Source organism: Orbicella faveolata, unplaced genomic scaffold (genome assembly GCF_042242905.1).
Source record: "Orbicella faveolata isolate gen_17 unplaced genomic scaffold, um_ofav_v1 contig_26, whole genome shotgun sequence".
NCBI lineage: Eukaryota > Metazoa > Cnidaria > Anthozoa > Scleractinia > Merulinidae > Orbicella > Orbicella faveolata.
Genome location: NW_028301554.1, coordinates 387302 through 403410, shown reverse-complemented (window position 1 = coordinate 403410; position 16109 = coordinate 387302). Strand labels below are relative to the sequence as shown.

At 38.3% G+C, this 16109-nt stretch overlaps 1 protein-coding gene across 4 annotated transcripts in view; it reads right to left on the bottom strand.

Moving 5' to 3' along the window:
* LOC110068817 (cartilage oligomeric matrix protein-like) overlaps positions 1-16109 on the bottom strand; it is a 46659-nt gene that overhangs the window by 29264 nt on the left and 1286 nt on the right. Inside the window, exon 2 of one of the 4 annotated variants that reach the window (XM_089295629.1) lies at positions 11580-11623. The gene's annotated coding sequence lies outside the window, so the exon portion shown is untranslated. Of the gene's footprint in view, positions 1-22; positions 233-347; positions 367-2974; positions 3095-11579; positions 11624-16109 lie in introns of those variants that run through there. The other 3 variants (XM_089295630.1, XM_089295632.1, XM_089295631.1) reach the window with 3 other exon arrangements.

The window sequence follows — 16109 nt, the reverse complement described above, 5'->3', positions numbered from 1 at the left end:
TCGTCTTTTTATCCATGCATACTTTTACTTTGTTGGATCAATCTCGTTTCCTTGAGTGTTGTCGGATTAATCTTTCGGCCAGCTTTTAATGTTGGGTTGAAGATTGAATATGTCGATGCACGCATGAAATGGCATCAATGTATCGGCGCTTGGGAACACAACCGATATTGAACAAGTGCTGCGCATTCGGTCGAGAAAACCCGTATAAAATTGATTCATCTGTTGCCCACGCCAAATATTATCATTGCATGCCGGATGCGATAAAGAACTGAGATCAAACGCGGAGTAGGCGAAGGGTGATGTCATCTCAAGTTTTTGAAATGTTCTGATTCGCTTCTGATACAAACCTTACGTCAGGGAATGTGTCATTTGGCAAAAACGTATGTAGCAGCGTTGCGCAATCAGACATTTACGGGCCATAGAATCTTCGTTAAAAGTCCACCGGGTAGCAATACGCATATAAATGTCGCGAATATTTTCAACGAACAATCCATTGATACGGAACTGCCATTCAAGCTGTCCTCTTCAAATATTTCTTTTTATCAAGATTAGCTCAAATGTTTACGTTGTGTCACAGAACTCAAATTTCAAGGATTGGCGGAATAGCGCACGCTTAACCTCAGCCATCACGCAAACCCACGCGATGAGTAACTCCATTGCCTTGCACGATCTTTAGCAATATACAGTGCTTGGTGGTTTTAGGTATTATTTCAGTTGGGTAGTATTACGATGGGCTACTGAGCTTTGAAGGCTAAGCATTGCTCTGGGTTTAAAAGATTGTTTTCTTTGTAGTTTATTTTGGGCTAACGGTTTGACACTTTCAAGATTAACGGAACTTAAGGCCGGATGAAACAAGAGCACGGAGTAAATTAAGTTACAACATGGAATAAGAGTTGTTCAATCGAGAACAAAAACAAGTCATAAAAAATCCTTAAATTTAAGTGAACAAAACGAGCGCTGAAAGAACTGCGTTGAGGTTATTTCGAAGACTGAGGGATGTAATGTGAAAAAAAGTGGATACAAATATGACCATTTCTAATACAAACTACAATTGATGGGCTCAACAGAAACAAAGGACCACTCGCGAATCTACTAGTACGTTAGCTTTGTTAGTACATTAGAAGTATTAATTACCAGTTTTCGATTTGCACTGCATTCTTGTTTACGCGCCGAGTCTTGAATCAGTGGTTTTTCCCATGTTTTTGCTGAATCTAAAGACTCGCGAAAGGAATGAAACCAAGACAACCTCGTTACCAGGTTGAGGATTCTGGCTGGGAAAACAGTTATTACATTTTTGCGGAGTATTATTTTTTGAAATATGACAAACTTTCAAAAGCTTAAAGTGTCCGGCCCCCGCAAAAATTTGATAGTGACGGACATGATCAATGCCAGGCGACACTTGCATGAGTGCAAAAACATGAGGACTTTGTCTGAAATTCATGTAAAGGTCTTAAAAGCAAATGGTAGCTGCTAAAGACTACTAAAATAAAACCTCAAAGCAAGTTGAGTTTCTATTCCTACAGAATTTCAAAATCCTCTTGAAAAAATTCCGGACTTTGTTTGGATAGGTATATCAGATTAAAACAAACGTTGGTAGCAAAAAGAAGCTTTCATGTCGATGGTTATTCAGTGAGATTGCTCGGACAGACTCAGTCAATGATATGGGTCTACTCAACAGTGAAATTTTAGAGAAGTTGTTTTTCAGTCCATGTGTTATACAACTAACTGCTAGCATAACTCTGGTTGAAGGGGATATTTTTTTAGTCTGCCGGGATGTGTCTAGTAGGTTCTATGACCTAAATTTAGAATGCATGTATCAGGATCAGCGAAGCAATATACCAAAGTTAAGGACTTTTTGAGAGTCAGATGACCTGAGTAATACCTTTCAAAAGTTTAGCTGCGCCTTCTTCTCACAACTAACTTGAAAATATTTGGAACACGGTACAATCTTGAGTCACAAGACCTATCCTATTTAGATCCTTTCCAAACCCGATTTTAGTGAATTTGAATTACTCATTTACAGCCCCGTATACGCATTTACAGTTCAAGTGGTCCCTTGTTGTCCTCTCAGTAGAAACTTCTTCATATCAAGAGGATTAGATGGAATGACCAAATACAAGCAATAGCTGGCCAATGGCAGCTAACAAACACAGTTGCCTAGACAATAATTCAAGAAGATTCCGATATTACTGTTGTTTTCCGGCGACTAAAGATTTGCTCACACCCCGAGACGTGTAAACACCATCATAGCAACCAACCTAACTTACCATTATTGAGCTTTAGGCTACATTTTGACGAAAGCCCCTTCCTTTACAAAACATAGTCTCAGTGCAAGGCTTGAGCATCACTTCTTCTTACCAAATACAAAACTTTTATTTTATTTTGTTCTGAGAGTTAAGCTGTACGTCAAGACAATCAAGTCATGATTGACCATCGCAGCTGGTAATTTCGTTTATTTTTGTTACCCGTCTGTTTGACAAATCACAAATTGAGAGAATCTAGATGTCCATTGCTTACGCCTGGAAGTCCATTAAACTGTGTGTCAGATATAGTCATGCATACATGTGTGCCCTTGTGAATAACGATTTCAGTAAAAAGACTGTCTTGATTCATAAGTCCTCGTGTACCTTTTATGCTTTTGTAACAGCCAACCCACTGTACTGAGTTATCCGCTCTCAATATGCAGGAACAAGAAAGCCTACGATTGACTTGGAAATGTATAGGAAATCAGGAACACCGTAGCTTCAATGGAGCTCCATTGAAATTGTTATTGAACACAACAATGAGCTAAGTCAAAGTGAGAATTGCATCCATTCCGTTCAATCAAGCGAAATACGTTTTCTGGTTTAGAATGGAATGTGAGAGGTGGACAAGCCTGGAAGAGGTCCAGACTGAATTTGTTTAACTACATTTGTCCGAAATTGCCGAAAAGAGAGAAACCGATGATACTTTCACTGAAGAATTTCAAACTTACCATCATAAAACGTTTGCTGCGATGAAAGCGCTCATTTGTGACGAGTTTAGGGAAAAGTGTCTAGCACATCTTACACACACTCTCTCTCTCTCTATGGAAGCGACAGGACGTCTGGCCGCTTTGCGTGCAAGATACTGAACTTGAGGGAAACGTGGTTAATGATAGAGGCCTGATATCAAATACTTTCTGCTCGCGTACAGGACATGAGATGGTCTGATGATCTGCTTAAGCCAGATTTTTCTCGACCCATTTGACCTCAATTAAGAGAAATATAAGCAAATGACGATTTTTAACGATTTCCTTTTTGTCTACATGGAGACACGTACTGCATGTGTGGAAAAATTTGCCCGTGCAGATATCTGGTCTTTCAGAGTAGAAGTCGTCCGAAAAGGTGTCACTGAGTCCAGTCTAGGCTAGTGATACCAGTATTTGTTCATTTTTAGAATGTTCAAGACATATAATCGCTTAATATATACTGAAAGAAGTCAAGAGTCTAATTATCATTTCTAAAGAGTTCCTTTACTTTTTTGTTTGTCATTATCTAACCAATCAACTTTATCTCATTCAACTAAAGAGCCATATCACAGTGACAGCTATTTGCTGCCTGAACTTGGTCAAGCTGGTTAAGGTAATCAGACCGCCAATTGGAAATTGGATATGTGATGCATTTGCAGCTTAAACAAACCATAAAATTAAAAATACGTCTGTAGTCGCTTATATCACTTACTGAAAGATACTACACACCTTTAAGTTTAGCTGGCGTCAATATAAGTTGTTATTTTTGTCGATAGATTACTTATATATTGCAGGACTCTTTGAAGCTATTTTCGCTAAATTATCCAACATCATTGAAGTGATGATATCGGTCCACATCAAGGTATTTTATCAGTTTCTATCTTTTTAACGTTGGCTAATGCCGCTTATCTGCACAGCTTACAAATATGGGCAAGTCCGTGATATTTACTGCAAAAGTTTGCTTTTCTAATATAGTTAAACGAACTTACAATTTAAAAATATTTTTGCTTAACTGAATGTGAATTATTCAATGCATTGAAAATAACCCGTCATAATCATTTCGGTGATACCAGCGCAATATTTTTTAAAACAGCTTCAAACATGCAAGAAATTCTGGAAAATTCTCCTTCTTCGTTTAGTAAGCATGTGGCAATACTGGGTAACGTAGCTTCACATTGTCTGAGATATTTCAGGCCTTTAATTACTATTCAGTTGTCCTCTTATAACAACTAGAATCATAGGCTCGATTTCCGCCGCTTTCTCGAGTACGGTCTACGTTCCTCCCCGAGAAGAGACGGCTGGACGCGTGAGCAGCAAAGCATGACTGTGACGTAAATTCACAATTAAATTCTTGCGGCGCTTCAGGTGGCCGAAAATGTCATCCGATGACAATCATAAGCAGGCCCACATGACGCCTACGGCTCGTAAAATTTGTGGCGTTTTCGCCACTTCTTCATTTAATTTTGGCCTTCCGACCTATTTTGTTTCACATTATTGTTGCGGAAGGGCCTAACATGCTGTGTTTTATAGAAGACTAAAAATGTAGAGCAGAGCTGTTCGACTATGGTATAGCAACTGTCATGTCAAAGGTCACACATAAGTCGTATGGTGTGTATGGTGTTGACACCATGTTTATGTTTTGCTAGTTCGGTTTGCTTTGGCTCATTTAAAAATTTATTTTTGAGTGGCTTCGCCATAGACTGGTGTCGCTTTCCGTCAAGAAGACCACCGTACACATCAATTTGACTGAGTGCTTTGTTTCTTGAGATCGATGTTTGCGTTTATCCCTCTCTTTGTTGACTTTGTTCGTTATCTGACATTCTGGCTCCACATAATTCAAAAACAGATTCTAGTCTGCTGACTATTTTGCGTGTGTATATGCCACTATGGTTTAGATCAGGCAAGATTTCATCAGTTGACACGGCATTTGGTTAAATGTTCCACTAATGCGATCGCGCTTTATATCGCACAACTTCTTTGCTACTGCGACTAATTTATGCAGCCTGCTCGATTCAGGCAGGCAGATTTCTTATTGGTTGAAATTAACAATGCCAAGTCCACGAGTCCAGCCGTGAGTTCGGGGGAGGAGCGCGGGCTCCTTTCCCGAACAGCGGCTGGTAATCGAGCCTACTAGAATCATTGGCCTTACTAGAAATCTAAGCAAAAATAACAGTTCAATTAACTATTCTGTTGCTCATAAACAGCTAGAGCCCATGCCTGCTAAAAATTGACAGTCAAATTTTCACTACTAATTTTGAAAACTGAGAAACCGACAGATTCACATGGAACAGAACTTCAAAACACCGGATAAGGCATACGTAAAGGTTTAATCCATTTAGAGCTATCTTGTGCAGAATGATAAACAGTATTACGAGAAAGTACTGCTCAATAGCTTTTATTCGGAGCATTGCATATATCATTGCTTCGTTGACTTAAGACCGACAATCCAATCAGAGTTAAAGTTCCCTTCAACATGACGTCCTTGTACAAGTCCGTAGCCCAGACTAAGCAGTTACGATTATGAAGGTCACCTTTGTTGCTCGCTGGTTTGAGCAGACGGAGAGAGGTTGAGGTTAATGATCGACCAACTGAAAGAAATGACTCGAAGAATTCCTGCGCAAAAGATGTCATTTGAAGCAACACGACTGACGAGAGGAGGTAGAATAAAAAGGGCTGAAGTTGAAAAACGAGGGAGTTAATGCAGTCTGTTACTAGCCTGATGCAAGAGATGGGAACGTGAAGAAGTTTACATAAGGTCATGAGCTCAATTCTTGTTCAAGACCTCAAAATATTTCCCACCCTTCTATTTTACAAAACTGCTTGTCTAAATCTATTTATAATTACAAAGATCATTTCCATCAAAGTTAATATGATTAGGTTATGTCACTGTTAAAAGAATTACAGCACATACTAAGAATAATGACTACGTAGTAACTAGATAGGGAACAGAGAGAGTGAGTTTATACCTCGTTAGAGGCTCATGTGGAGCGAACGTACTGTGAATGGGGTAAAATGGAAAGCATACATCAGTTTTGAGGCTTTGTACGGCAGCTCGTGCTTAAAGGACGATCGAGGAGTGTAAATTAAGGTTGTACAACCACGCCGTCTGATTAAAATGTAGAACTGATACGATAATGATAATCGTAAAACAAATGTTAAAGTGAGAAGTGCTTTGGAAAAATATGCTAGAGCTAAAGAGATCTTCAAATCTACCATCCCACGCGGAAATAGTTCTGTCGCCGGGTTAATTTAGAAACCTATCATGTAAACTTGCTCACGGGGCAAAGCGGTAAAGGGTTAAAATCCATCTGGGAGATAAAATCTTTCCTGGCATGTTTGCTGAAATCATTCAGTGATAAATAGAGACACGTTTATTTTAACTCGATTTGAACTCACAACCTGTAGCTGAAATGTCAGTATCCGTAACACTGACTCCAGAGATCAATGGCCGAGTTTGTGGAGCTTTTCTTTTTATGATATAAGTAGTATCACGTGCAAAAGTCGATGATTGTTAAACACGGTTTTAATACACCTTCGGAGGGTCATCTGGGCGCCATAGCCTGCCAAAACGATTCTTTTCACTGATTAAATTTTATGCTTATGAAATTTTGCCACAATGAAACTTACCTTCTTTCCCACATTCATTTAAATGAGTCATTGTTTAGTGCCCTCATCAATCGTGACTTCAAATTCAGACATAAGTAAATAAGAAGCTATTACAGACGTAATTGCATGACTCAAAATTCTTACTTTGTTGGAAAACACGTATATGTATGCAGAACTAAAGGTTTAGATATTTGGCTTTACCTTTTGACTTGTAGCTACATAAAGTCATAGTATAGAGTTTTAATCACCAATCATCCGCTAGTAAACTAATTCCCGAGGGTTACCGGTATTTATTTGAAACCCTGACTCTGGATTTTATGCACATCGCCACACCTCAAACTTCAACGTCGGTGATCGCAAAAGATCAAACTAAGTTAAATTCGGACGAAGGGCGGCGATCTTAATCAAGAATTTTAACGAACGGTGTTCGTTTGATCCGGTTAGTTATATGACACGGTTTCGACCCAAAAGCAACCTTTATCGTGTTATCTTGAGTTTTGCGTGCTGGATCTTATCTAAGAACGTACTTTACGATGAGCATTTTCACGATTCAGTAATTTATAGCCTAATAAGGGCTCTATAAATCGAAAGATTTCTGTTTTTCACCAGAAGAGAGAAGAGACCTAGACACAGTAAAGTATCATTTAGCTGCCCCTCAGCTCAATGGTCAAGGGCATAACTTCAAGGAATACATTATGTTCGTGTTTTACCGATAATGCCACGGTGTATTTTTTGTTACCTCAGGCAATCTATGGAAAGTCGGTTTTTTTTCCCTTAAACATGCTTTATCACCGGTTTCCACCTAAAGAAAGCGTTTGATGAAAAGTATACTTCAGAAATAGAGACCCATACATATTCGCCAGGTGTAAAGTGTCCATCTTAAAGAAACGTGTTTATTTTTAATCGCTATCCATGGTTACCAAAACCGAGTGTCAACTCCAATATTCTCTCTTGGTCTTTGCCCTTTCATGGTTTTGTGGTTGGGCATACAAGTCGGTTAATAAGCTTAAAGGGTGGCATCTTATCGGTCTTTATCAGCCGGAAATTCCAACCACTTTAACTACTTCAAATGTTAAAACTAAGTATCGTAACTGCAAAATTCCGTGATGAAAAATTCTTCCACAAAAAAAAAAAAAAAGAACTACAGTTTTGAAAATTGTAAAAAATAGTGTTTGAAATACTTGCATACACCGCTATGACCACGTCCTAACTTAATAAACCCTAAGGCATGTAATATGATCGTAAGTTTGTAAGTATTATGGGACTGACATCTGTGTGAAGAAAATGCAGGTAATAAAGTAAATTGTCCGCCCCATGGAATAGAGTATTTTTCAACTTTACTTACAGATGTTACAAGTATGAAGAAACCCTATCCTATATCCTTGTCCGCACCTACTGTCACCAAGCTGACTTATCCTATGTCATGTTATCTATAGCTATTTGTGGATAAATCGTTATCGTAGTCCTAGAAATAACGAACAACCGAGCAAACAAACAATAAAAAGATCCAGCATGCGAATACTGAATTAAATGAAGCGTAAATCAAGTCCAACCGAAATGTGGTATAACAAAAAGCGGGAACTCATTTGCCTAGTACATGCACTAAAATTCATCCGGATAAAAAAAAAATAACAAGGTTAAATTCACGTCGTGATTTTATGGTGTTTTCCTTTGTTTCTCGCGTCCTGTACTTTAAGAAGAAATATTGTCTGAATGGACATTTTAATTTGAACTGATCAAAATAAAGAGAGGTGTTGAACGTTGTATTTAAGTAACAGTTGCACACTGCCATGTAATTGTACATATGTGCAATGCTTGCGAATGGATGACTTGAAAAAGCTAAGTTTCGAAAAACATTGAGCACCCAGCTCGTCCTTCCCTCCCCTGAGAAAAGGAATGATGAGATATTGTTCACGCCCACTCACCTACTTCCTACAATTTCAAATTTTGGATTTTTCAATATGCCAACTGGGTCGTATCAGAACGTACATAGCTTCTTGAAGTCTCAATTTGTAAGGCCTAAGCTATTTGAGACTCTGGCTAAGGACATGCTAATCTCAGTTTTGATTTTAAAGTTGGATCAATTTGCCGTGTGGCATTTTTCACAAGAATGATGTGGTCTAGATAAGATTTGTCAGTTACGAATTTTGATACCGTTGGCAGCTTAGATTTTGGTTTGTTTGAGATAACGATTTTTGATTGTGGTCAGTTAAGATTTGTAACTTGATCAGAAACTGGAGTGCGTCTGCTAATGAGAGAAATATATTGTAAACAAACATTTCTCTACAAAAGATATACGACAAAAATCAAATCAAAAGGGCAGAGTCCTGCACAGTAGTGATGGCCAGCTTTTTCCATCTCAGTGTTTGTAACTTTGTAACAACGGCAATTTGCTGAGAATGCGTTTTGTTGAAAGACTCCCTGGAAGATAATTGTAGCCTACAAACATAGCAAATATTCGGAACAGAGCGTTATTGTTAAACCAAGGTAGGGTGAGGTATGCATATTATCTACTCGCCTTCTTTCTTTTGTTTCAAAATATATACTCACCTTGGGATGAACTTAACGCCCTTGCCTTTTAAGTGCGGTTTCCAAACGATTGCTAATACATTAATAGCTATAACTTTCGTAAAATACCGCCATTTATTTCATGATCATTGAATGGCCATAAGCAGTCTGTCTCCATCTCTGTTCGTGGTGATGATCTTCTGGCGCCAAAAAGAACAATTAAACTGTTGAATTCTGTACAAACATTCTAATAACGCCTCCGAGCAATTAATTTCACAAAATTGAATAAACATAGTGGCGGCTTGCCTCCCCTCAGTGTTAAAATAATGACTTGATTAATTCAAAGGACTAAAATTCACGCAATGTGAGCGAGCCTGCCAGAACTGCTCAGCTCCTGAAGGCTGCAACTATCGGACGTTCAAAAAAAATTCCATAATTCTTTGAAACATCTTTACTCGTTTTAAAATCAGCAAAGCCACCATCAAACTAGCTGAATCCTACACAGCATCGATACTCTCCTACATGTGTCTTATTGGCTACGATCTTCTTTGGGAGAATTTAGCTCTTGGATGAACGTGTCCGCTGTCGAGTGAAACCAAACAATAATGCAATCGGCGTTCGACTTTCGATCGGGTAAGTATATTGAATTATTCATCTTTCAACAATGGGATATTGAAGAGAAGAATAAGATCAAATGTCCACTGATAAATTCATTAATTTGTTATTGAACGGAACAGTGGTTTTCTCTGCAGGCTATTACACTGAAATACTTCCAATTCACTAAACGAGAAAACAAAGCCAGATAAGAGCCGCAGTTAAAACTAAGCACAAAAATGTATTATTCTGTTTTACAACAATCAGGGAGTCTCATTATCAAACCCTCTTTTTCACTAACTTGGAAATAACTTTCTGCTCGGTGGAGAATCACAGCTTGACGACCTTGCATTGCCGCCCAAAAAAGAATTGGTCAGGTGGTTGTTTCCTCATCCTTCAAATAATCTGTTCAAGTTTATCATTCAAACTCATTTAGATTTTGCTACAATGATATCTATTTAAATAAAAACGCCCACCATCGAGACCCACTTGCTTTTGTTTTAATTCAAATCATGTTTTCACGTGTTTTGACCATTTGACGTCCCCTATTGATTGATTAATTAATTAATTGAGAAATTACGCACACACGTTACAGACCTCCTTATATAGTTGATCGGAATCATAATAAGTAAGTTTCATCATTTCATCGCTTTCGCTGACTACGAAGGTGACTGCTGCATTTTTTTTTTTTTTTTTAATAAAAACCTTAGGGAAGAAGCTTACCATCGTAGATATTTGCATAGTTTACAGACACCGCAGCGATGATGAACCGCAGCGGAAGGGTGGGTACGAACTGACCTCCTACGCATACCAGTGGTGTAAAGGCTGAATTTTCGAACTTTACGATAATATTAAAGGTTTTGCTGTTCACATCGTTTTTTGCTGTTTTTTGAGTTCACAGAGACTTTCAGCTAAGGGCAGAAAGCAATAAGTTCCGCGATAACCTAAACGGTTCTTTGTTCGAAAACCAACCAAAAACATGCTTGTTATAGGCGCCAGTCCGACTGCCTTTTCACCTTAGGTTAAGAAATTATAATTATAGGGCTGACTTCCGTTACAGAGGTAACTACCTGAATGCATAGTCAGCTGGGCATCCATGATATTTATAGACTATTATATAATTTACACAAAGCCGACATTCCCTTCAAAGTAAACAAACACTTACATTGTCCCTGATATGACACGACAATGATTTATCAAAGGCCCGTACATGTATTAGTTTTTATAGAGTAAAACTTCCATTTCAGTCAAATGTAAAATTTTTTAACAAAGGAAGAGGGTAAATCTTGTTCAGTTTGTTTCATGAATTAGAGATCCAATTTTCTAGTTGGAATGCGACGTATGACTGAGAATGGTGCAAAACAGCTTTCCTGAAAATGCCCGCTAGGCAATGTGTTCTAAACTCCATTGTTCTTAGTTGGGTTATTTATCAAACTACTTCCATCTAACTCCGGTTCTTATTGCTATTACCGGTACTTGTTACAATCCCTAGAATACTATTTTTAGTTTGCTAGAAGAAAATGGCGTATTGACTTAACTGAAAGATAAACACAGCTCTTCGCTTACTGCATTTTTAGGGGTGGTGTAACGTGGTGGTTGGAACAGAGACTCGACGATATCGAGACTTCGAGTGCGGTTACGGACAAATCCCAAAATGAAGCTACGCTTTCGATTATAACGACCAAAATTATGATGGAAAAATTTTAGCCGAGCCGCTTAACCTGTGTTTGCAGGAGAGTGAAACACTTGAGGCAGCTCTTAACACTTTATATTTACATGCAGTTACCATTTAGCCCACAAGTAATCCGAGATGAAATAAAAGAATGTTTCCAGTAAAGAGCCTGTCCGAGAGCCTTACAGGTTGTTAGTTAACAAACCTTACCTGTAAGCTGCAACTGTGTCCGTTTGCTTTGGTAGCGTTCGCCACTAAAATGTAAATTGAGCAAAAAAAAGATATGTTACAAGCAGGGCCAATACAGAAGAAGTTATTATTGCTGAACAATCAACTACGCTAGCCAATTTAATTTAATTTATGAATGTCGGAAATTTTTTAACTTGATATTTCTGTGTGCTTTCTTTTTATGAGAGTTTGCGCATTAAAGATATTTGTATACCGTACGTGACAAGCAGTTTAGAGGCCAGAACATATGACTCATTGCTCTATCAAAAGAATTTGTGGTTCTCCATGGCAAGTTGCATTAAATCGCCCTCCGGGCTTAAGACGTTTAGGAAACAAATATTTCAACGTGCCTCGCGTAACTTAAAATAACATTATTTAGTATAGTTCTATTTTAACACACTGATACAGATGCCGTGATTTGATTGGATGAGCTATTGGCCAACAGACTAAAGGAAAGACATTCACGTGCCGCGACCGTGGCGTTACGCGACTTTAAAACCTGAAAATGAGAGCGTTTTAAGATGACCTCAAGGCAGCCATGTCAGTGTTCCAAAACAAAGAAAAGGCGGCCATGTTGGTGTACCAAACCAATCCTGTGGGAGTTGAACCCTGTAAACACTTTCTTTTGTTCCATTAAATCTGCATGGGTACTGGCCACGGGAGTGAAAACGTTCTATTGTCGAATGTAAACAGTGATGACTCAAATGACTATATGTTCAGTCCGCGCGAAATTTCGCTATAAAGATCTATAAAACAGTGACGTTTGAAAACTATTTTTAAATTATTGGAGAAACATAAACTAAAGATAACAATTCAGGAAAATTTTGTAAGAATTTTACTGAAACAATTATATTATTCTCTCTCGATTATTATTTAAAGTATGGAGTGTTTCTGCGACCTTTGGGTTAATAGTTGCCCACGCAATTAAATGTCATGTTCTAAAATACAAATGTTCGAGACCGCCTTGTATTAGCTTTTTAGAATATAAAAATTTCCAAAGGCAAATATCAACACATTAGCTAAAGACATACTCTCTCTATCATCTAAATGTTTCCGCGACAGCACTGCATGACAGGAGACTAGACTGATGCTCAGAGCTTTCGGTTGAATTTTGCATTGAGATGTCGTTCCTTGAGTCAACTAAGCTAAGTTGAGTGTTTAACTAACATTCGTTCAGCTATTGTCTCCCAAATACGTAAAAAAAAAGTCAAGACTGTCTGGCTTTTCCGGCTGGTCTTTGTTGTTTTTGAAATTCACAAAACCCGACTAACTTAGCACAAATTTAGGCTGTAAACTGTTTACGTGAAGATATGAAGTTAAGTCTATTCATTAAAGTTACCTTTTATGTCGAAGAGGTTTGTGAATTCCTCAGTTCAACGTGTTCAAAACAAGCTATGTGGAAGAAGTGGTAAACGTTTGCAACCCTCCTGTACAATCAGTAACCACGTTCATTTCCGACTGAGAAATTTTCTTCAGAGATTGCTCTATCCTCTCAGTCCGTGTAGATTAACAGTTTCTTTTGTACTTTCCAGTATATTTCCACGAATGTGAACAAGCCCTCTCTGAGCTCAATTTCCGGTTTCAACCAATGAGGTTTTCTATCGGTCTTTTCAGCTCGAGGAGACACACATGAACTTCAGTGTCTGTAAACTTTGCTGAAATCCTTGCTCCGTTTGGCTTACATAAAGAATATAAACGTTCAGCCCCACGAGTAATTCGTCATCTTTCGTTAGTCTTAATCGTTTGGCACAATTTTTCAGAAGTTGCTCGACATTCTGAGGAGATTTTGCGAGGATATCTCCGAAAGAAATTCTGACTCGCTCACTGACACAAAAAATGTTTCATTCAACATGCTCACTGAACATCGCATCACTTGACTTTGCCGCCTTTTTCCATAGTCATGTGATCAGACGCTTCGTTTACAAACGTTTAGTTTAAAACTGAAGGTAATCTACTCAGAATTTTAAAAATTATTAATTGAGGTAAAAACAGCTACTTAGGCAAATTAGTGGCTCCTGATTTAGTATTCAGATATTAAAGTATCAGTAGTACTGACAGTTCCTAAATTTTTTCTCATGCTCAGTTTGTAAATTGACAATAAAGTTGACAGTTACTTGTGATAATACATTGTTCGTGGCTAGCCTTACGCAGCTCGTTTCGTCCCGGCCAAGGGACTCATCAGAGACCTTTCTGCTTGGCAAACTCGTTGGGCATCGCGCCCAAAGTCCCGTTCGCTAACAAAATGATGACAGCAATCTCGCCTTATATCGCATAAGGATTCCCGACCGCACAAATTCACGAGTGAAAATTGACAATAAAGTTGACAGTTACTTGTGATAATACATTGTTCGTGGCTAGTCTTAAGCAGCTCGTTTCGTCCCGGCCAAGGTTAGCGAACAGGACTTTCAAGTTGGGCGCGATGCCCAACGAGTTTGCCAAGCAGAAAGGTCTCTGATGAGTCCCTTGGCCGGGACGAAACGAGCTGCGTAAGGCTAGCCACGAACAATGTATTATCAGTTTGTAAAAGGTACTAAATTTAATTTTCTTGCTTTTTTCCTCACTGAAGGAGAGAAAGGCCATATTTTAATAACAAATACCTTCTGCATGAGCGTGCGATTCAAAAATTTTCCGTATCGTATTTATCTTATATTCGAGTCTTTCAGATCGCGTATGAAGTAGTCTAGTCTGTGTGTATCGCGGCACGACTGAAAACTTTGTAATGCTAATTACTGCAAAATCACAACCAGCTTTGCAATAGTACTTCGAGCTCTTTCAAAACGTTAGGTCGTTCAGTTATTTTCGAACGGTCAAAGTTCTTACATTTATATACACGTCTCGCAAAGGCTCTTTAGAAAAGGTTTCTTTATTACTCTATTAATTCCCTCCTTCATCGTCATTTTCCTTGCTAGTTTCGTCATTTTACACAAATTGTCTGATTTCGACTGATTTTTTTTCCCGCCAATCGATGAAATGTTTCCCGGATTAAGGCCCAATATTCTATTCACAGTATATGACCTTGGGTACTAGCAAGGTTCCTATTTGAATCTAGTACTCCGAGCCTTACAAACATCTCTGCACGGGGTACAAATATTGAATGGTCTGCAGGCTTAAGCTCCGTATTTCGAAAGCTTATTACAACTAATCGAATCTTTCTTTAGAAACACTTCTACAATGAACACTGCTATATGCCATCGCAGAGATAAGGACATATAAATTTTCAGTAAAATAACAATGTATTCTTTACGTTTTTACGAAAACGTACCTTGCAATGTACTCGATTAATACTCAAAACATTTCATTGAAAATTATTTATAATACATGCACATATTCGGCCTAAATAATCGACATATTTCAGTTGTTTCCTGCAAGTTACATAATGTCTGTCCCATTTTATAAACTTGGCTGTTCGATCTATGGAATACTTCATTACTGTAACACTGACTATAAGCCAGCGATATATCTACTGAAATCATTAAGGGCAACCTCAGTACAGCATTCATGCAATTGATATTACGTAGCGCATAGCAGCCGATGTCGGTTACTAAGGGAAGTAGCTACAGAGCCATTTTGTTTAGTTTCTGGGAAGGGGAAGATGTATATATTAAGAAATAATCTTTTTTTTTTTTTCTGTGTGCATGAATCTTTTTGTTCTAATTGTTTTCAAAAGCAGATATTATGGTTTAAATTCCTCGAAATGTGCAACACATGACTAACTCTGAAAGTTGGTTTTTAAAATACGCATGTAAGCGATCTCCTACGGTTTGCAAACCTCTTATCTTCGCTAATTATTTATAATTTAGCCTTAAACGGCTTGCCTTTTTTTAAGCTGCCACCAAAACAAGCTTAAAAGGATAAGTAAAGGTCTTTAAGTGATCTAAAAAAGCTTCACGCGCTTCAAAAGGAATGTTGGAGGTTAATTACAATGAAATGTCTCACCTCTGAGGGCGAATATACGCTCTTGAGAAGCCCTCGACAAATGGATTAAAACGATGTCGTCTTAAGTGAACAGAGAAGAGATAAAACCGTTCGTATAGCAAGACTAAACGTTTTCAATGCCGATAACGTTTCACTTGGCATTGCAACACGAAAATGACAATAGGGTGAAGTGATGAATAATTTAGCACTTTTTCGATTCTCTGCAGGGTGTAAATACAAAGAGGGCTTGGAATAAAACGTCGAAGTGTAAAGCACAAATACCTTATTGTTTATCAGATCTTCATCTCAGAGAACTTATTTTGAATAAGATAAAAGCGAAGTGGTTCTTTCCGGAAACGCCTATGACTCGGCTTATGGGGACTACGTGATGCGAGGAATCCAAAATCCCTGAGTGCTAAACACTCAAAGATATGTTCTGAATACTTATCTCCGTTTGACAGCTTTACCACATTGAACTACGTCTTATAAACAGAATAGTCATTATGTAAACCAGTTGTCTAGGTTCTCATTCGCCCTGCTCTACTCACAGCGCGACTTGTGGGTCTGTAACAACAAAGGCTTTCTCGGTATTTCTGC